The 20,922-nt window shown below is 47.4% G+C and overlaps 2 long non-coding RNA genes across 2 annotated transcripts; one reads left to right on the forward strand and one right to left on the reverse strand.

Moving 5' to 3' along the window:
* Window positions 1–3,157: 3,157 nt before the first annotated feature.
* Window positions 3,158–5,046, reverse strand: LOC113225261. Its single transcript, XR_003309925.1, has 2 exons — window positions 4,966–5,046; window positions 3,158–3,426 (listed from the first exon to the last, which is right to left on the reverse strand). It is a non-coding gene; the product is annotated as an uncharacterized LOC113225261 (long non-coding RNA).
* An 809-nt stretch (window positions 5,047–5,855) lies between these two features.
* LOC111548628 lies at window positions 5,856–20,852 on the forward strand. Its single transcript, XR_002733481.2, has 3 exons — window positions 5,856–6,218; window positions 16,510–16,667; window positions 19,744–20,852. It is a non-coding gene; the product is annotated as an uncharacterized LOC111548628 (long non-coding RNA).
* The last annotated feature ends 70 nt before the right edge of the window (window positions 20,853–20,922 follow it).

Genomic DNA, 20,922 nt, shown 5'->3' on the forward strand with positions numbered 1-20,922 from the left:
TCCCCGCAACAAAGAATCTTCTGTCTCAAGATATCAGTAGTTCCAAGTTTGAGAAATCCTGATCTAGACTAAGGTCTGTCCCTACCCCTTGCCCTTTTGTATTTCCCCACAGTGATGGGAACGAGGCACAAGAGCCCATTGGTAGCAGGTCCAGTGTTGGCACTCAGGTGTCCTGAGTGGGGCCCCGGGGCAGCTCTGCTCGCCCACACCTTCTCTAGGCTTGTGGCTGTAGCAGGTGTTCTCAATCCTTCCTCCAGCAAAGCTCAGCAGAGGAACATAAGTGACAGGACCCAAGCCACAAGCAAGAAACCACACCCCCCACAAAGTTCCTTAGCACAGAAGTTCCTTTTGTGTTACATGAAAATTTAGGGAAAATTCACCCGCTTGTCAGAACCTGAAGACTGGCCAGAGAGACAAAGGAAACGCTGAACCCAGCAAGAATTCCACGGCTGACACTGGGCCAGCTCTGAAGGGGGACCTTCGAAGCATGGAGGTCAGAAGAGGAGCATCTTACGATGAGATTGGGTTTCTTACCCAACAACAAGAGGACCAGGAACAGTTTTTTAAATTTAAATTTTAATTTTAATATTTTTTGAGAGGAAGTTTTGCTCTGTCTCCCAGACTGGAGTGCAGTGGCACGATCTTGGTTTACTGCAACCTCCGCCTCCTGGGTTCAAGTGGTTCTCCTGCCTCAGCCTCCCAAGTAGCTGGGATTACAGATGCCTGCCGCCACCATGCCCAGCTAATTTTTTGTATTTTAGTAGAGATGGGGTTTCATCATGTTGGTCAGGCTGGTCTCAAACTCCTGACCTCAAATGATCCGCCCTTTTTGGCCTCCCAAAGTGCTGGGATTATAGGCGTGAGTCACCGCACCCGGCAGGAACAGTTTTCTGAATGTCCATTTGAATGTTTATTCTCATCAGTCAATGAAAAGTAGGTTGCCGTGACTAGAAGTCACAGCTTAGAATACAATGACCCATCGTGTTTCCTTGGCTCCCGAGGAGCCCTTTTCCTCTACAGTAGGTATGTAGATTTGGAACTTGAAATTTTTGTAGAAACTTGCAGAATGAGTGATTGAATGAATGAATGAATCTTACAGAACAGATATAAACTAGTCTTTTTTCTTCGCTTCAGTGTTAAATCACGAGGTTGGTTTTTAAAGTTCTATTTTAAAATCTTTATTGATATGTAACAGTTGTACATATTTTGGAGGTATATATGGTATTTTGATGCCTCTATACAATATGCAATGATCAAAGCAGCGTAATTGGGATATCCATCATCTCAAACATTTATTTTTCCTTTGTGTTGAGAACATTGCAGTTCTTCTCTTCTAGCTACCTTGAAATGTACAATAAATTGTATAAATCACCTCGTTATTTCACAGTTGCCCTTCCCTGACCCTTGGCCTGCCTCTTTGCTGTTCTCGCCTCCAGCCCCCTTCTGCATTCTTGCATTTGTTTGTGAATGGCTTGACTCCAGGATGGAAGTGTGGCACTCTGGTAGCTACCTGGAAGCCTTCCACCCCAGCCATGGGCCTGGTCTTGGGGGTCCCTAGAATACATTTATTTTCTCTGTGTCTTGCACCCCAGGGGAATTTTACACCTCACTTCTGGAATCTATGACCTTTGGGATTTCCTGGAGCCTGTCCATTCACCACAGAGAGAGGGGTCCTTTGCACATTTCTGAAGGACCAGGAAGCCTTCCGCCCATCCCAAACAGACTCCATACTCGTGGCATAAAGTGGTTATGCTTGCTGGTTGGCAAAGGATGGGCCACGGCATAGTCACTCCATGTGTGTTTTATCTGGGACTACTGCTCATTTTTGCCCCCCCCCCTTAGGTGTTTCACTGCTCATTCACTCAATAGAGGTTGAGTAAGCAGAATTCAAACTACCTGCATTCATTTTGTCATCAGCATGTGTTAAGGACAGAGTTGCAGCTGTTGGAGAACGAGGTTCAGGAGAAGCCCTCTGGCTCTAATGCACGGCTCTAATACCCTAGCCCTGTCTGTGTCATCATGGGCCAACTGCTGGAATCCTGGCCTCTAAAGGTGGACAGATGTCAAAGGCCAAGTGACGCCTGGGAATTCCCAGTCCTCTGACCCATGGGTGCAGCCTGACCTACCTTCCTCCATGGTCCCTATTTTTTTCAGGCTATCAGCAAGAGACTGAGAGTTCTCTAACTCCACTGGGTGTGCTGGGTGCTGTCTCATTGAGATCCAGAACAATAGTCCTGATTCTTGGAAGTGGAAATAAAGTGGCTTAAAGCTGAAAATGAGAGCCTTGTTCTGCAAAAGAGGAAGAGTGCCTTCCGTGTTACTTGGAGCCGGCTTAATCCACTTAATGCCTTTCAGCTTGGTCACACGGAGGCACTAGCCACAAGGTCATGGCTACAGTGCCAGTCCCCGGTCCCAGGCAGCTGCCCAGTGTGCTCATGCAGTTAGAATGTCCACAGACTAGGACACTGGGCCAAGCACACGGACTGCTCTGTCCACCGACCAAGCACAGATTAAGTACTTTGTAGACACTGAGAGCTGTGCTTCTGAGGGAATTAAAGGATAGCTTTTGAAAACTATTTTTCTTTCCTCTTTCTCATCTCCTCATTATTTTATTTACTTGAAACAGTATATACAATGTCCTTTTTAAATGAGGTGAAGCCCAGAATCTAGGGATCTGTTTTGAAGTGCAGTGGGGTTTGCCAGATCACTCATGAGGACTCTGCCTAATCTTGCCAGTCTCCTGGCTCTCATTAGCTAGAACATAGGCCTGCGTGTGGAAGGGACCCCCAGCATCTCTGCAGCAGCTGGGGAGGGCCATGAAGTGAGAGGCAGATGGAGCTTCCCTGCTGCTGTGCAGCTGTTTGCTCACCACTTCCCCTTGCAGGCAGCTCCCTGCGGCTGGACTAGGGATGTGCTGCTACACAACATGGCCTTGTGCTGCGGACGGATGCTAGGAGCCACCTGGCCTGTAATGCAAGTGCTACAATTAACAGGAGCAAGTGTTTCACTTTGCATTCAGGCCCCAGGTTTTTTTGTTTTGTTTTTGAGACGGCATCAGGCTGGAGTGCAGTGCTGCAATCACCGTACACTGTAGCCCCGGCCTCCTGGACTCAAGTGACCCTCCCACCTTAGCCTCCTGAGTAACTGAGACTACAGCCACCATACCCAGCTAATTAATTTTAATTTTAATTTTTAGTAGAGACGGGGTCTTGCTGTGTTGGCCAGGCGGTCAGGCCCCAGTTTTGCAGTTGTATTTGCTGACCTGGTACATCGCTTCTGCTGAATCTTAATGAAAACATTCTTGGACAGGGATGAGTCACAGATGCTTTCATGAAACCCATTTCAGAGCACTGTTGGCCCAGGTCCTCCGTGGATGCAGCACTCTTCCCATGGGTGCACGATGGTCATTTACTCCTGGAAAAGGACCTGAGGAGGTAAATGTAGAAGGAATGTCACATCTCACTTTTTCTGCTCCATCTCTGGCTCTGCTGCTTTTGTTTTTATTTTAAGAGACAATACCACGTTCTGCTGGAAAGGGGGTTCCTTGGGGAGTTATTTTCAGGGGGAGGATACGAGGACACTGGCACAAGGAAAACCTGCTCTAACTGCATTAGTTTTTCTAGACTCTTTTCTATTGTGGGTTAAAAAGTTGGAAATGCAAAACTCTTGGGAAGACAGGCCATGTGCTTTCACGGTACACAAATGGATCTTAAAGCCATCCACCCTCCAACTCATCTGTGTTGGAGAACGGTGAAGCCAAGCAGCACTAGAAAAAGCATCCTATGCAGCAACTCCGCCCGATGCTGCAGCTGCCAGCGACCCCTCTTTGGAAGGGCGGCTGCTGAGCGCTGGCACTTGCTGAAGTTACTGAGAGCCATTACTGTGTGCTTTTGCACGCCTCGTAGCACCTCCCAAAAAGAAAGTACTCAGGCGCCACGTTTGGCCTCTCCTCCTTCCCTGGCCACTTCCAGGCCTCTGTTGTGCATGTTCTCTTACTTCCCTCTGGGCGCTGGTTTGGGCAGCACAGGAAGTGTGTGGCACCCAGATGCATAAGCATCAGACGGAAAGAGGAGGCTGGATGGCGGAGGTGTCCCCTCTGCCATCCTGCCCTGCTGCCTTTGTCTCCCTGGTCTCTCCTCTGGGCGCTTAGCACATTCTCCAACAGATATCCACACGCAGGGCTAAGTTCAGGTCCTCAGGGCACAGATTGGTAGGGTAGGTGCAGTAAGGCTGAAGTCCTGGACACAGCAGCCTCCCCGAGGCTCTTCCCAGCTCCTGGCGGAGCCCATTCTCTGCTCTGTCCAGGGCTTGTCGAGGGCGTCTCCCGACTTCTTTGGGAAAGCAGTTTGTTTGCCTTTCTCTTTCAACACTCGCCCATTTATCACAAACCCACAAGGGTTTAGACAGCCACGCAGCTCCTGCCTGGTTAGGACACATGGGGAATGGAAGAATTACGACTTCAGTGCCCCCAAGAGGTGATGCAAGTTGAAAACATAATCGGATGCAAAAAAAGGTCTAGATTGATTCATACGTGCTAGTGCCTGAACATTTTCAGAGGGACCCAGGAATTCCTTCCATCCAAGCCTCTGCTGTGTGCAGAGGGAGCAGTAAGGCAGCAGCAGGTCATTCACTGCTCATTCACTCAATAGAGGTTGAGTAAGCAGAATTCCAACTAGCTGCATTCATTTTGTCATCAGGGACCTCACAGTCCAGGAAGGAGACAAGCTGCCTGCCCATGCATCTGGCAGGAGGGGTACCCTGCTGGAGGCTGGGCACCCAGAATGAAGCAGGCTCTTCCATGCACCCTGCTCCCAGGCCTTTCTTCGCAGAGGCCGAACACAGAGGTGCATAAATCAGACTCCAGTCTTGAACAGTAATATGTGTGCTCACCAAACAACTCCTGTGGGGCTGAGCCTACGTGGATTAACAGGGCGAAGATTTGTGGGGAAATCTTCCCTCACTCACCTGCCTCTCACATTCTGTGCCTCCTGGAGACCCTTCAGAATCTCTCTCTCTCTTAGAGCCAAGCCTCCTGCTGTGTGGCTCTCTCCTTCTCCCTCCCCTTTGTCAACCTCAAACCACATTTCCCCTGTCTCCCTCAGCCCCTTAGACGTTTTCTTTACTTCTCCTTCCTTTTATCAGTAGGTCTCAGTTCCCTTGCGAGTTCTTTCCCACCCCTCCCCCATCAGCTTATGGAAGCTTGGAGTGGAGCACAGCAAACCAAGGGGCCTCTTTTGGGACCCCATGACAGTGCAGGGCTGCACCTGAGCCCTGTGCCTCTGGAAGATGGCCAAAGGCAATTGCCCACACTTGTATGTCAGATGTCTCCCATCCTTTTGTGTTCCAGGAAATGACTTACTGCAAAGAACCACGCTTCCCCACAAGACTTCGAGAAGACCCACTGTCACGGACTGAGTTGTGTCCTCCTAAAATGCACATGTTGGAGTCCTAACCCCCAGTAACTCAGAGTGTGACCGTATTTGGAGAGGTCTTTAAAGAGGTGATGAAGGTAAAATGAAGTCGCTAGTGTGGGCCCTAATCCAGCATGACAGGTGTCCTCCTAAGTAGAGGAGATGAGGACACAGACACACATGGAGGAAAGACCGTGTGGGAAAACAGGGAGAAGACGGCCGAGGAGAGAGGCCGGAGGAGAAACCAGCCCTGTCCATGTGTTGATCTGGGACTTCCAGCCTCCAGCATGGTGAGATGATGCATCTCTGTGGTTAAGCCTCCACTGTGCAGTACTTTGTTATGGCAGCCCTACTAGCAGACCAGTAGGTCCGTCCATAAATACTGTATACTTGTTCTTGTGATTTCCGTAACAGTCATGGGTGACCCCCTTGTTTCCTGTGATAAGGACACACAGAGACCCTCCAAATTACCATTCTTTGTTTCTTAAATGATTAGCTGAACTATTTGTTCCTCCAAACAAGCTAGAAACAGAGCTAGATATTCCAGCTGATTGACAGATGCCTCCTGATGACATGAACATCCCAGCTGTAAAATCACCCCCACTTGGAACTGGTTCACCCCTCCCTTTGAAAGTCTAGACAAAACCAGCTGCCAGGACAGAGGGGAAACCCATCTGGAGCCCTGTCTTCTCCACCCAGGGAGTGAGACCCCTTGAACTCGTCAAGCTCCTTCTGTGACTGATCGGAGATCCCACTGTGAGTCCAGCTCCCGGTCCCGTGCTCCGGATATCGGTCCTTGGCAGCATGGTAAGGATTTGATTTTGATATTTGCTTGAGTGCTCTTCGGGCTTTGTTTTGTAGTTGGTTTCTGTTTAACCTTCGTACTACGGAAAATTCTCAATCCGCTTCTCCCCCGCCTCCTTTAAAAATCCCTTCCGATGATATGTATTCCACTGTGATGAAAATTCAGTTCATTATCCCCCCAAAATGGCAAGATTTCCCTGAGGACAAGTCGGAACTGCAGTGACCTCTCTGAGGCACCTGGAATCTCCCTAATCGTGTCCATCTACAGCCCCACTGAAGATCTCTTCTCTTCAAAGGCCAGCTTATTTTGCTTGGTATGAGGACGCTGAAACATGAGAAAATGTCTCCAATCTACTTCAAACTGAGCAGTCCCTTAAGCACATCTCTCTTACTACCAACCTCTCCTCCCACTCCTTCTCCACCCTTAATGAAACCTCTCAACACTTCTTCCCCCCACCCCTCTATGGGCCCTGCCCTGATGCTTTCCCCCTCCACCCAGTATTCCTCCTTAGTCTGAGGGACTTCTGTTTTCCTCCTCTAGCCCCTGCTCCCCAATCTTCCCTGCTCCCACTTCCCTACGTCATCCCGATTTGTTGATGCTTCCCCGGTATAATGGAAGGCCCATGACCCGAGGGCCCAACTGAATAAGGACTCACTCAGGTCCACATGCAATTGTTAAGGGCTTTTCAGACAATGAGAATAGGGAAGAGTTTAGTAATCCGTCCGTCTGGTCCTTGGGGTATATTCTTCTGGGTTCCCTGAACCGTATCAATTTTTGCAGCTGTTAATGGGTACCAGAGATGCCACTTTATGTTTTGAAAAAGCCAGATGGGTCACTCTTCATGAGGACTTTCAAAGAAATCAGAACACCCGGATGCAGGCCAAAACTATAGGGGAGAGGCTTTAGAATCCATTCCCACTGTCTCTCCTCAAAACCTGGTCAAATATAAAAGATGGCAGACAACACAGAGATGAATTTGCCTCTCACTATAGACATAGATTAGAAAATGTTAGAAAGGATGACATTTTGAGAGAGTCCGTTGAGACAGTTGCTAAAGCTTAACAAAATATATGATCTCATCTTATATTTGATGACTGAGCCACTTTTGCTTTTATTATAATTATGTTAATGGCTTCTGATCAGAAATCAGAGATATTACCCCAAAACACAACGTAAGTAGGCAGAACGCTTCTCTCTCTGAAAGTGTACACTAGCCCAACATTCTGAAGACTCCATGAGAGAAGAGGCCAAATCAACACAGTGCAAACTGATGGCTGCACAACTTCACTGACCAGGAGGAAGCAAACCAGGCCAATCTGCTCATTCCAAACCCCAACTTGTTAGGTACACGTGCAGATATAAATAAAAACAATGCTCGGCTTGGGATTGCCTGGCTTTAAAACACAAAAGAGAGCAAGAGCTTAAAAATTCATCTTTTAATGACTTTCTTGGAAGGGTGTTCCCCTTTGTGTCCGCACTAACTCATAAGAGGAGAGAATCTTCCACATCAGTGGGCACTCCACTCCCTTCCTAATGGACCCAGAGCAACACATCTCACCATGAACACCTCTTACCACTCTCCCTAAGAGCACACAAGTCATGCCTGTGGTGGGACTTGATGAGCATCCACATGCTGCTTTTGTCAGAGCCTTATTCTGTCTTATTAGGACCCTCCCCACCCAGCACAGCTTCTTAGTTCCACTACCCAGTAAACCTTCTGGAAAGAGAGTTACTTTCCAACTGGACTGTCAGTAGTTTTGCTCCCCTGAAGGCCTCACCCTTGAGGGCCTTGGGTCCCAGCCTTGCATTCTTTGCCTTTTCATGGCTCTCATTGACCATCACACTTTTCTTGCTTCTGTCAAAATCCCTGATCCCCCTTTAAAACCTCAAGTACAAACTATGCTAACTAAAATACCCGACTGCCTCTGAGCTGGTCACTTCACTGACACAGGCCAAATTAAGGAGGCTGAACCTCTCAAAGTAGAAATAGAACCTTCCATGCCACTCTCAACATTACTGTAATATCCTAAAGACAAGAATTCTCCAAGATCTTCAACTTATAATTCAAGGTGTCCTTCACAAAGCACTCCTAGTGTCCATGTCTAATTCCTGTGATACTCCCATCCTCTCAGTAAAGAGGCTCAATGGGTACCAGCTAGTCCAAGGCTTGCAAGCAATTATTCAAATAGACAATGCCAGGCTTTCTCTAAGGACCCCAACACCATTCTGGCTTCTCTCCATGCCCCACTATTCATCTCATAGTCATCAACTTATGTTCTGCTTTTTGTTTTGGACAGAGTCTCACTCTGTTGCCCAGGCTGGAGTGCAGTGGTGTGATCTTGGCTAACTGCAACCTCCACCTCCCAGGTTCAAGTGACTTTCCTATCTCAGCCTCCCGAGTAGCTGGGATTGCAGGCACACACCACCATGCCCGGCTAGTTTTTTTTGTGTGTGTTTTCAGTAGAGATGGGGTTTCACCATGTTGGCCAGGCTGGTCTCAAACTCCTGACCTCAGGTGATCCACCCGTCTCAGCCTCCCAAAGTGCTGGGATTAGAGGCATAAGCCAGTGTGCCCGGCCACGTTCTGCTTTTATCAGTATGCTTTTCAACCCTGACTCAAATATCCTTTTGCCTTCACCTGGAAAGGTCAACAATACACATGAACTGCCATGCCTCAGGGGTTTACTGAGGCCCCCACCTATCTCTCCAGGACCCCTTTCAGGCTATGCTGGGCACTGGTTGTTGAGGAAGAATGCCTTGGATTCACAGTTTTCCAGTTTATTTGTCTATAAAGCCCTAATGTGAACAATCTTTCTCTTGATGAGTGTTTTCAATGACAACCAAATAATCGTGTTTCCCCTAGGTCAGTGATTCTTAACCAAGGGCGTCTTGCCCCTCAGGGGACAATCGGCAATTTCGAAAGGAGACACTTTTGATTGTCTCAAGTGGAAGGGAGGAGATGCTACCAGTGCCTCGTGGGTGGAGGCCAGGATGCTGCTACACATCCTGCAGTGCACAGGATGGTCCCCACATCAAAGAGTGATCCCACCAAAAATAGCAGTAGTGTCAAGGCTTAGAAATGCTAATCAAGACAGTAACCCTTTCCAATCTTATTTAATAAATAAAAAGAGCTCAACCAGTTTGCTTTAGTGATGGAGGATGGTTCTCACAGCAGTGTCCTGCCTTTAAATTGTATGAGCTGTAGTGTAGAAATAGAAATGGAACAGTTATCTTTTTGTCTAGTTTTTGGACACAAAATTGGTCCAGAGCACACCATGAAGGATGATTCTGGGAAATCAGATATTGCTGATGAAAGAGAACTTGGCTGGGAAATAGCTCTGGGTTCTAGCTCTGGTTCTAATGCTACCTGGCTGGGTGTGTGGGACTGTCACTCTCCTCCGGGGGTGGAACTAAAGCATCTTCAGACTTTTGCTGCCTGTAACAGAGTTTCTTCTAGAACAAGTCTATGCATGAGTCAGTTGAGAGAGTTGCTGAAGCTTAACAGAATATAAAGGAATAAGGAAGAAGAAACCACTCCACCTCTGCCCTTCCACTGCCGCCTGCAGGGTACGTCCACTCAGAGCACGGGCTCCCCATGTGACCCACTTCCCCTCTTCTGCATGGGCTTGAGGGAGGAGGAGGCCTGGCATGACAGAAGGCTGGCCAGGGGTGAGGTCCGTGCCTGGGGACTGGTGATGTGAGAATGGGCTGAGCAGAGAGGAATTCTGTGGCATCTGTTTTTAAAATGGAGTCCGGGGATGAGCAGTAGCTTATGAATGTTCTCAAGAAAGAAATGGTGACTAGCCTTGGACATTTTGATGTTGCTCTTTGAAAACATCCATATTCTCTTTTGGGATGAATTATAGTTCACTTGTGATACTTCTTTTAAATATATTTTTTAATCTTTAAATTTATTTTAATTTTAATTTTTTTTTTAGAGATGATGCCTTCCTCTGTTGCCCAGATTGGAGTGCAGCGGCACCATTATAGCTCACTGCGGCCTCGAACTCCTGGGCTCAAGTGATCCTCCCGCCACAATTTCCCAAATAGCTTGGGCTACACATGTGACTTATGATATTTCTTCTTATACAGGAAGCTGAATTTTTTTCTTTAACTTGCAGGAAGAAGTCTGTGGCATTTTTAAAATTTATTTTTGTCTTCACAAACAAGTAGAGTAAGTGATTTAAAAATGTATACATGTGAAATCTTTTTCATAGGTTATCCATATTATATGGTAAGCAAGTTAAACGTATAAAAGGCTGTAGAGAGAAAAAAGGATCCTCCCAGCTTGCGGGTGGGTGATCTTTGTTTTCTTATCACTATGGTCTTGGAGGGCATAGAAGAAGTTGGAGAGTTGATGCCATAGTGAAGCATGCACCAAACTGAGGAGGCTCAGGTCTTGGGACAGCTTAGGGAAAGAAACAGGGTCTTCATGCAGAGGCTGAATGGGACGGCTGCCAGGAAGGTGATATTCTGTTCTGGATGTACATTTCCAGGGCAATAAATGACTGCATACACTTGAGGCGGTTGCCCTTCTGCTCTGTCGATGAAAGAAGAGGGGACAAAAAGCAAGGGACAGGAACAAGGCATGAAATTGAGGCTTTTGGAGTTATAGGCTGGAACTGTGCTGATTTTTCTTCTGAAAGAGTTCACTAAGGTGTATTAGCTAACCACTTATGTCTTTCCTTCTGTGTCATCATTTTCTTTTCTTTCTTTCTTTTTTTTTTGAGACGGAGTTTTGCTCTTGTTGTCAAGGTTGGAGTGCAGTGGCGTGATCTTGGCTCACTGTGACCTCCTCCGCCTGAGTTCAAGTGATTCTCTTGCCTCAGCTCCTGAGTGGCTGGGATTACAGGCGCGCACCACCACGCCCAGCTAACTTTTGTATTTTTTGGTACAGACGGAGTTTCATCACGTTGGCCAGGCTGGTCTTGAACTCCTGACCTTAGTTGATCTGCCCGCCTTGGCCTCCCAAAGTGCTGGGACTATAAGTATGAGCCACCATACCCAACCCATGTCATCATTTTCAGTGTAAGTAGTCGTCTAACACAGAGAAGTAACACGTGTTTGAAAGAATAGAGTAGGGTTGCTTGATCTCCTGTGTTTTCTTAGAGTCCTGCTGTTTTCTTTCTGTGTTCAGAGCAAGTTCTGATTTGGACACAAAGCATGGCTTCTGGGGCTGTCAGCGCTGCCACGTACTTACTTGGCTGTCGGCTTACCATGCTTACTGTGCTGGCTTTGAGTCTCGCTGATTCCCATGCATCATGGGTCCTTGGAATTCTGTGCTCATGGGGATCCCCAACATGACCTGTGCGTGGGACAGCAGGGAAGGAGGACATGTGCACTGCATAGCTCCCCTCTGCTCACATGCATCTCTACTGTCCCACAGGACTTCACTCATAAAACACAAGTTCACAGGTAAGATTAAGAATGTTAAGATGGTGATGGCAGAGCACTAAGCCAAGTGTGGGTCCTTCTAGACACAAGGCCCTGTGCAGCGTGACAGGTTGGCCACCATGAAGTAGACTCTGCCCATCTGGATGTGAAACCAGGAGGGCTGAGGGGTCTTGAAACATGAGATGAGCTGCCTAAGGCCAAAACCAATTCTCTGAGGATGGTAGAGCCAAGAGCTGGAAGGAATTTATGATAACAACGCTGAGCCACTGGTTTTCATTTCCTTGGAACTTGCTGAACTTGTTATCTGAGATTAGAATATCCTTCTTTTTAAAGGTGGTTTGAGCTGAGTGTCTGTTACTTGCAGGTGAAAGCTTTCTCATGTACACAGAGGACATCTTGTCCATAATGAGTGAAGGCCATACTACTTTACCTTTATTTTCCTTACCAGGCTCCATCTCCATAGCCTGCTTTTGACAAAGGTGGATACATAATTCTAGGGGCCACCTAGCTGGTTCTAATAAGACTTTGGAAGTCAAAAGCTAAAGAAGACCAGGAGACCAAGCTGGAAATCAAGCTCTTCAATCAGATTCCAGAGGAAATGCCATTCCACCCAATCACCTAGCCACAACAGTTCCCTTCCTTCAAGATGCTGCGTTTACAAGCACTGCCTCTTTAGGCAAATGGATTACCTTGTAAGAGTGACCTGTGACCTGAAAAAGCATTAGCCCAGTCACACCCAGGCTTAATTGAGCCATTTGAGTCTCACTGCCTCTCTGTGTTAGTTCCTCTTGCTTTCAGCTAAAGGGTCCTTCTGTTTAGGTGGTGAAAAAAATGATCGTTAAAAACAATTAATAAACCTGGGGACCTCTGATACCATGAGCCCAGCCAGAGATCTGTGTCAAGCAAATCCTTGCAGACAGTTCTGCCAGCCTGCAGATGTCTGTTTGCCTCTCGTGGATTTGATAAGTGCTCATTTATGCCAAGGTGGCTGTAATCATAGTACAGAGGCCTCTGGGAGATATTGTTCACGCTGACCTTACAAACTGAAAACCATTATCTTTTCCTTACCTGAGACCCTGGGGAGTAGTCAGCTCACTCCCTGCCAATGGCCTAAGATGGTTGCTGATGTCACGGTTGAGGAATATCTAGGAGTAATAAACATAAGTAGCTGGAAAATGCCAATTCTGACAACTTGACAACATCATTATCAACATTCTTAAGTACTTACAAGTCTTTTCTTTTTTTTTTTGGAGACAGAGTCTCACTCTGTTGCACAGACTGAAGTGCAGTGGCGTGATCTTGGCTCACTACAAGCTTTACCTTCTGGGTTCCCAAGCGAATTTCCTGCCTCAGCCTCCTGAGTAGCTGGGATTACAGGCACACAGTATGGTGCCCAGCTAATTTTTATATTTTCAGTGGAGAAGGGGTTTCATCGTGTTGGCCAAGCTGATCTCGAACTCCTGACCTCAGGTGATCTGCCTGCTTCAGTCTCCCAAAGTGTTGGGATTACAGGCATGAGCCACCGTGCCTGGCCATGAATACTTAGAGTCACAGAAGTTTATGGTTAGAGAATTCTCACAGAGGTGACCTGGTTCAGCCCTACCATCAAGGTCATTGAGACACTGGCACCTTGCCCAAGGTCATGCCAACCTGAGATTAGGCGTTTCCTGCCCAATGCCCTTTCCCCATTTCCCACACCTATTGTTCATACTAATTTATTGCAGGTCTTATTTCTATAGTCTCCTTTAATTGCTTTCTGTTCACGGGACACTCTCTTCAGGATAAGATTGCAGGTATTTTTTTTTATATTACTTCCCCTTGTCCCTGAGGCTGTAGGGTTTCGAGCTGAAACCAGTCAAAAAGGACTTCCTGCTGAGTGACTTTTGCCCAGGCAGCAGGGCTGAGGAGCTGGGGACGAAGAAGAGACCCTGGCTGTATTCTTTCTGATATGTGTTACAAATCAGGCTTGAGTTAATTTGGTCAGGTTCAATAATGCGCTGCAGTTACTCTGTAAATACCTGGAATCATGGAGGGTCAGGTCTGGAAGGAGATTTAAAGACAACCTGGTCTTATGGTTCTCTAACTGTGCTCCAAGGAACCCTAGGGGCTCCTGTGTGGGGGTCGGGGGGTGCCTTCTGTTCAACCTCTAAAAGCAGGTGGGCTGGAGAGCTGAGCTGACTTAGGCCTAGGCCTTGGCCCCTTTTCTTGAGATATTTTATTTAATAGTGTGGCTGTACCAGATTTCTTGTAAACAAAGGGCTGGATGATAGAGCATTGTTGACAGCTATGAATCTAGTCCAGCTCTTTCATTTTCACCATGAGAAAATGAGGCTTGGAATGAGGGAAAAGGGACTAGGTGACTGCGTGCAGAGCTGCACACCTAGCTAGTGACAGCAGCCGGGATGGAAACTCTTTGCAGATGCCCCCTCGATACCTTGCAGAGATGGCCTGGTCCCTCTAAGAAGCTGTGTTTTTGGCTTGATTGAGAGGTTGAAGTACAGAAACCAACTCTATGGTGTCTGCTCATCTGGGAAAAGAAAGGGACAAAATCTACACTTACTGAGTGACTACTGTGTCACGGACATGGAAAATACATCCACTCATTCAGAGCAGGTTTGTGGAGCACCTCCTGCATAGCAGATGCTGCCTTGCCTGTCACGGGTGCTCCTTCCTGTAAACCTCCCAACAAGCCTGCAGGGGAAGCTATTACATGCTCCAGAGCTGAAGGCTCTCAGGGTTACACAGCTCGCTCACCGGTGGCTGTTCACCACATCTGAACTGACACCCTTTGAACTCCAAATCTGCTGTCCCACATCACATCCTAATATGCTTTTAATTTTTTTTTAAATGTCTCCAGAAGTCAGCAGCTGTCTGAAGCTTTCCAAAGACTTGAAACTCAGTTTAAAAAAAAGAAATGTGAGTTTCCCTTTATCTATTTGGAAAATGGCCGGGCGGGGACTGGGCCCTCGGTGCCGGTTCTCCTGGGGAGATCGTCTTCGGTCAGCAGAGCTCCCTTAGAGTCCTAATCTGTTTCCTGATTTGGGCTTTCATGATTGACACACATGCAGCTTTAGCCTTGTCTCCTGTTCACAGGGAAAATTCTGCTCATCTTGCAGCTCAGCTGCAGGGCGGATCTGGGAGCAGCTGTCCCTCGGGGAGATGGGTGAGGCCGTCGGAATGCCAGCGATGGAGAGATAGCAAACTGTGGTGGAGGGAGAAACTGTTAACGTGCACGAGGGCACCAGCCTTCAGTGGTGCAAGAAGTTTTCAACTGTCCTTGTCTTTCAAAAGACACTGTGTCTCAACAGAGTGTCAGCAACTTCTGAAGCCATTTCAGGCTGTATTTGTTAATCACGTTTTAGAATTCTTCCTGGGTGGGCTCTGCCCAGCTTCTGGTGGTCTAAATATTAGAAATCAGACTGATGTGGGTGCTGGGAGGGGAAGGAATTATGGAAAGACAACGTGAAGGGAAGTTCAGGATTTGTGGCAACTCTTGCCAGGGGTTTGAGGCAAGCTGTGTAGGATCTGGTTCAATTGTTCTGTCTCATACTGGGAATATGATGGCTACCATTCCTTGGAAAATGTGCATTTTCAGCATTAATAAGCAGGATTTTTTTTTTCCCTTGCTCTTAGAGTGTGTTGTTAAAAGTTAGTGGTAGTGATGGTTTTATTTATTTTAAAATTTTTTAAGGTTTTTTTTTTGTAGAGCTGAGGTCTCCTTATGATGCTTAGGCTGGTCTTGAACTCCTGGGCTCAAGCAGTCTCCCACTTCAGCCTTCCAAAGTGCTGGAACTACAGGTGTGAGCCACTGCACCCAGCTTCATTTTTATGTTATTAATTGAAGAGTATATTCTCCCCCACTAAAAAGTGGTCATTTTCCAGACTAACTTTAAAGAAGAATGAAACACCTTCCTCTTCCAGGCAGCTAAATCTAAATATTATATTCTTTTTTAAAGCAACTCCATAGCAAAGATGTGGCAACTGCAGGCGAAGTATCTCTGAGCAGGAGATCAATGCAAAAATGCAACTGGGAAGGGGGCTCGAGGGCCGGTTTCAGGGAGGTTGGAACTGCTGTGTTCTCATCAGCAGAAGTGGCTCCTGCCCACCCCCATCCCAATCCCTTCTCATGTGCGACAGGGTCTGTGAGCTCCCTCCCTACCGGGTAGGTTCTATGGGAGTGTGGGCACATACCCTGGGGGGGGGCCGAGGGACTTACTCACTTCGTGAGCGCCAGTGTAGTAGTGAAGGGAATGCCTGATGAAAACAACATTCTACCAGTATGCGCTGCTTTCTAACCTACAAAGCGCTTCTGTGTATACTGTCCCATTTGAGAATTCTAAGTAGAGTCCTGAACAGGCTGGAGCAGATCGCCCACTCCAAGGGACAGATGTTGGCTGGTACTATTGGTATTCATGGAAGATTCCTTCTGACACTCCCTCCTTTTTTGTAATTGCCATGAACTTGAGCACTGGGCCAACATAAATCATCCAAGGATGAACACGCTGCACACGGACGGCTCCTCTTTGTTTGTTTTTGAAGGGATTCCATCTCTATTCTCTTGCCATGTGCTCCTTCACCTCCCTCTCCACCCCCGTCTTTCATTTCTTTCTCTCTGGAAAAGATATTTCAACTCACAGGACTGGGATGTTGAAACAGACACCCAAGAGTATCACAGATGGGCCAGGCCTGGACCTCTTGGGACAACATTCCTCACGACTTTTAGAAGAGATTAGGGATTTGGGACTGGTGGCAACTGGTAACATTTTCAGTGTTTGGTAAACAGCCAGGGTCCCGAGCTCTGGGAACAGCCTGATTTAGCTCTTTGTTTAAGTTTTGGGTTAGAGGCTCCCAAGAAGCTGGTGCAGGGGAAAGAAATTAACAACCATGGCTCATTCACAGCCAGGCAGCCAAATGGACAGCTCTATAAGACTCAAGCCGACAGCGGAGAGAGCGCAATTGAACAGCCTTGGCGCAGCTTTCAGAGGAGAACGTTCTTCACCCCAACTGCTCTGCATCTGCCTGGACATCTGCCAAGATCTGTGAGCACTACAGCGTTGGTATGCTTTGGGTGAGGCCCGTGGCCATGGCAACGAGTTGGGAGCAACCCGGTCCCTGGGAATGAGAACAGTGGCTAAAATCAGGCAGGCGAGGGATAGGGAGGAGAGGTAAAGGTTGGACTTGCCTGAAGATGGAGTCGTTTTATTGTTGTGGGTAAAGCTGCTACCGTCAGGGGCTGTTTACAGAGCGAGTGCAGCTCAAGCTGGGAGCGTGTTAGACTCAGCGACTGCGATCAACCTACTGACTTGTTCCCATGAGACAGAGTAGATTAACTGCTGCAGTACTGGTCATGTACCACCAACCTCCTGTGAACCAGCCCTCATTGAAACATTTATGTGAAAGGCCATGGTGTTCCCGTAAGAGGGTGCCTGTTATCTCCCTTGACCAACTCTTCAATATGCCTCATTCTCACACACTGGTGTGCAGGAAAGAGCCCAGCATACCCCCATTGACAGAGATGCTCTGTATGTGGAAAGTCTTCGAGTAGAGCACTGGGTTCAGGTTTGAAGATGTGAGTTCTCATGCCAGCAAGGCCATTACCTCCCAGTGACCTCACGTCTCGATTTCCTCAACCACAAAACAAAGGCATTGGTGAGGTGACCTCCAAGGTCTCTCCGGTTCTCACCTTCTGTGTCTCTACAGACTGGAGAGTAGAAGATTATGAGGCACTTTTATTAGTTGAGTCTTCTTCATTTTCTGTTTCCATTTCTTTGAAGTCATCAGCTGGAGTTGAGGACAAGTTTTAACAACAGATAGGTTTCTTTTCTTTTTGTCTCTTAAAAAAAAATTTACTTAAAAAAATAAAGGCTAAGCATAGTGGCTCATACCGGTAATCCCAGCACTTTGGGAGGCCAAAGTGGGAGGATAGATTTTGAGTTTGAGACCAGCCTGGGCAACATAGTGAGACTCTGTCTGTACAAAAAAATTTAAATTAGCTAGGCATGGTGGTGTGTGCCTGTAGTCCTAGCTACTCTGGAGGCAAAGGCAGGAGGATCACTTGAACCTGGGAGGTTGAGACCACAGTGAGCTATGATTGTGCTACTGAACTCTAGCCTGAGCAACAGAGCAAGACCCTGTCTCTTTAGAAAAAAGACTATTTTTTAAGAACACTTTTAGGTTCACAGCGAAATTAGGAGGAAGGTACAGAGATATGTCACATGCCCCCTGCCCCCATGCATGCACAGCTTCTCCCATTAGCAATGTCCCCACTCAAATGGTGCCTTTGTTATAATCAATGACCCTCTACTGACACATCATCATCATCCAAAGTCCATAGTTTACGTTAGGGTTCACTGTTGGTGGTGTACATTCCATGGGCTTGAACAAATGAATAATGACATTATCCACCACTGCAGGATCATACAGAGTAGTCTCACTGCCCTAAACATCCTCTGTGCTCCACCTATTTGTCCCTCCCTGCACTCTAACTCCTGGCAACAACTGATCTTTTTACTGCCTCGATAGCTTTGCCTTCTTCGGAATGCCATGTAGTTGAAATCATACATCATGAAGCCTTTTCAGATTGGCTTCATATTGTTTTCTTTTATTTCCTTTCTTCTTCCTCCCGCCATCTTTCCTCCTTTCCTGTCTGTATTCCTAACTCTTGGATGTATTTTCCAGCATCATGACTTGATGGGACTTTTGCTAAGGTAGACAATCATAAAAAGTCACAAATCTTTTGTCAGCCTTATTGCCTCACCTCTGAGATGGTCCCAACACTCTTTAAGGCTCACTTTTCCAGTCCACAGATTCCCCAGCAGAAGTCCAAGCTGCTGAGCCTCACGTCTTCTTTTGCGCTAGTAATCTTTACCACTACTTCACTGGAGTATTGTAGCATTTGAAAATTTTCATATGAAGCCATAGTTCCGGGTTTTCTTTTTCTTTTTTTTTTTTTTTTGAGACGGAGTCTTGTCCTGTTGCCCAGGCTGGAGTGCAGTGGTGCAATCTCAGCTCACTGCAAGCTCTGCCTCACGAGTTCAAGTGATTCTCTTGCCTCAGCCTCCCAAGTAGCTGGGATTACAGGTGCGCCACCAGGCCCAGCTAAATGTTTTGGCATTTTTAATAGAGATGGGGTTTCACCATGTTGGCCAGGCTGGTCTGAAACTCCTGACCTCAGGTGATCTGCCCGCCTCGGCCTCCCAAAGTGCTGGGATTAAAGGTGTGAGCCACTGCACCTGGCCTGAAGCCATAGTTCTTAACCTCAGTTATGCAATAGAATTATCTGGGGAATTTAAAAATTAGAAAAAACCCACACCTGAAGATTGTGATCTAATTGGTCTTGCGTAGGGCCTGGGCACTGGTATTTTTTAAATGTTTCCCAAGTGATGCTAATGTAGCCATTCTGCAAGCCACGGTTGAAAGGCTTATTCAAGCATCCTGTTGCTGAATGCATGTCATCCTTACCATTTGACTCTGGAGGTTGTTTTCTTGTCTTCTGATGTGGCTGCCCTGTTGAGGCGTGCCCCTTAGATTGGAGATTACTCCCTGCAGTAGGTCGCCTGGAACATGATCCCCAGGGATCCCTGCTTCCTGGTATTCTGGCCCTGGTGTGATTCCCTTCCCTTTAAGCCTGGACAGGATTAGTGACTTGCTTCTAACCAACAGCATATGGCAAAAATAAATGCTTATTGTTTTAAACTTCTAGGTTTTAGGGTCACTTATTTACACAGCAAAGATAACGAATACACTTCTGAAAGAAGAGTTGGCTCCTTACGAACACGTTCCTGCGGGGGCCGGACCTTACGTTGATTTTGAAGAATGGAGGGTCTAAGAGTGTGTCCCCAGGAGAAGTATTAGGCAAGGCCCAGATTGCTGGGGTTGGAAAGGCAGGTGACAAATAAGCGGACTCTTGCTGGCTAGACTGGTGCCTCTCCTATGCGCACAGACACAGGAGAGCCTGGGCAGTCCTGCTAAGATGTGGATTCTGGTTCAGCAGATCTTGGTTGTTGTCCGGGAATTATACAAGCTCCCAGGGGGTGCTGATGCTGCTGGTCTGGGGACCATATGTTAGGGGACAAGGAACTCTTCTAATTGGATTCATGTTTCTTTCTATGCTTATTTCCCTTTTAAATACAGCAGTCTTCTTTATTCCACCAATGACTTCGCTCGCGGTGCTTCCAGAAGCCAAGAAGTGGACTTTGCCCTTGGGGATTTAGGAGGCAGAGTGGCGCCCCCTGGAGGCCACATGGTGGAGGTGGCTATGAGGCCTGGAGTCTACAATTTAGATTGAATCACAGGAAGAAGCTATTTACACAAGTCAAACATGCTTCAATGTTGGCAATTTCATAAGATTCCAATCCTTAAGGGATCAAAGCCTGGCCACCTGCTTCCACCGAGAGGTGTACCTTTCCATGCCAGGCTTGGAGCATCCCTCTTTGTTTAAAAAGGAGAGGATTCCGAAGCAGAACTTCTCAAGCTCTTCCACCCAAATCCCCTCACCACAGGGACAGGAGTCCTGGGCATGCAGCCTAAAGCAGCCAGGAGAAAAACTTTGACCTTAATTTTTTAAAATGATTTCACATGAATCAATGGAATGTGTTTATGATAAAATCATCTCCTCCTGAAATACATGTGTAAAACTACTGCCCCAGTTAAATGCACTTAGTCTAACCGAGCCCTAGGATTGGCCTCTCCAGCGTGAGAAGCATTGCCAGCACTCCAGCTCCCCAGGTCCCACTCTGGGATCCCACCTCCTCAGATCCTCCCACTTCCTCACACTCTCTGGCCTCTCGCTTTTGACCCTGCTCCCACCACGCATCCTTTCCTCAGAGTCCATCAGTCCTCTCTTGTTTTCACCTTGGTCTCTGCCAAGTGTGGGTCCAAGTCACACATGTAGACTGTGATCACAGGGCCTCCAAGCTCCAGATCTCCCAAAACACCCTATGGAGAGACCTTACCTTCCTGGATAGGCCTTCTCCCCACAGCTAGACCTCACCCTCTGGGTAAACCCATCTCCCCAACTAGAACTCACCCTCCGGAGTAGACCCCATCCCCCCAGCTAGATCTCATCCTCCTGAACAGATCCCATCACCCCAGCTAGATCTCATCCTCTTGGGTAGACCCATCTCCCCAACCAGAACTCACCCTGCTGGGTAGACCCTTCTCCCCAGCTAGACCTCATCTTCTGGGTAGACCCCATTCCCCCAGTTAGACCTCACCCCTCTGGGTAGATCCCATCCCCTCAGCTAGACCTCACCCTCCTGGGTAAACCCCATTCCTCCAGCTAGACCTCACCCTCCTGGGTAGACCCCATTC

This window comes from Piliocolobus tephrosceles, chromosome 5, assembly GCF_002776525.5.
Source record: "Piliocolobus tephrosceles isolate RC106 chromosome 5, ASM277652v3, whole genome shotgun sequence".
Taxonomy (NCBI): Eukaryota; Metazoa; Chordata; class Mammalia; order Primates; family Cercopithecidae; genus Piliocolobus; species Piliocolobus tephrosceles.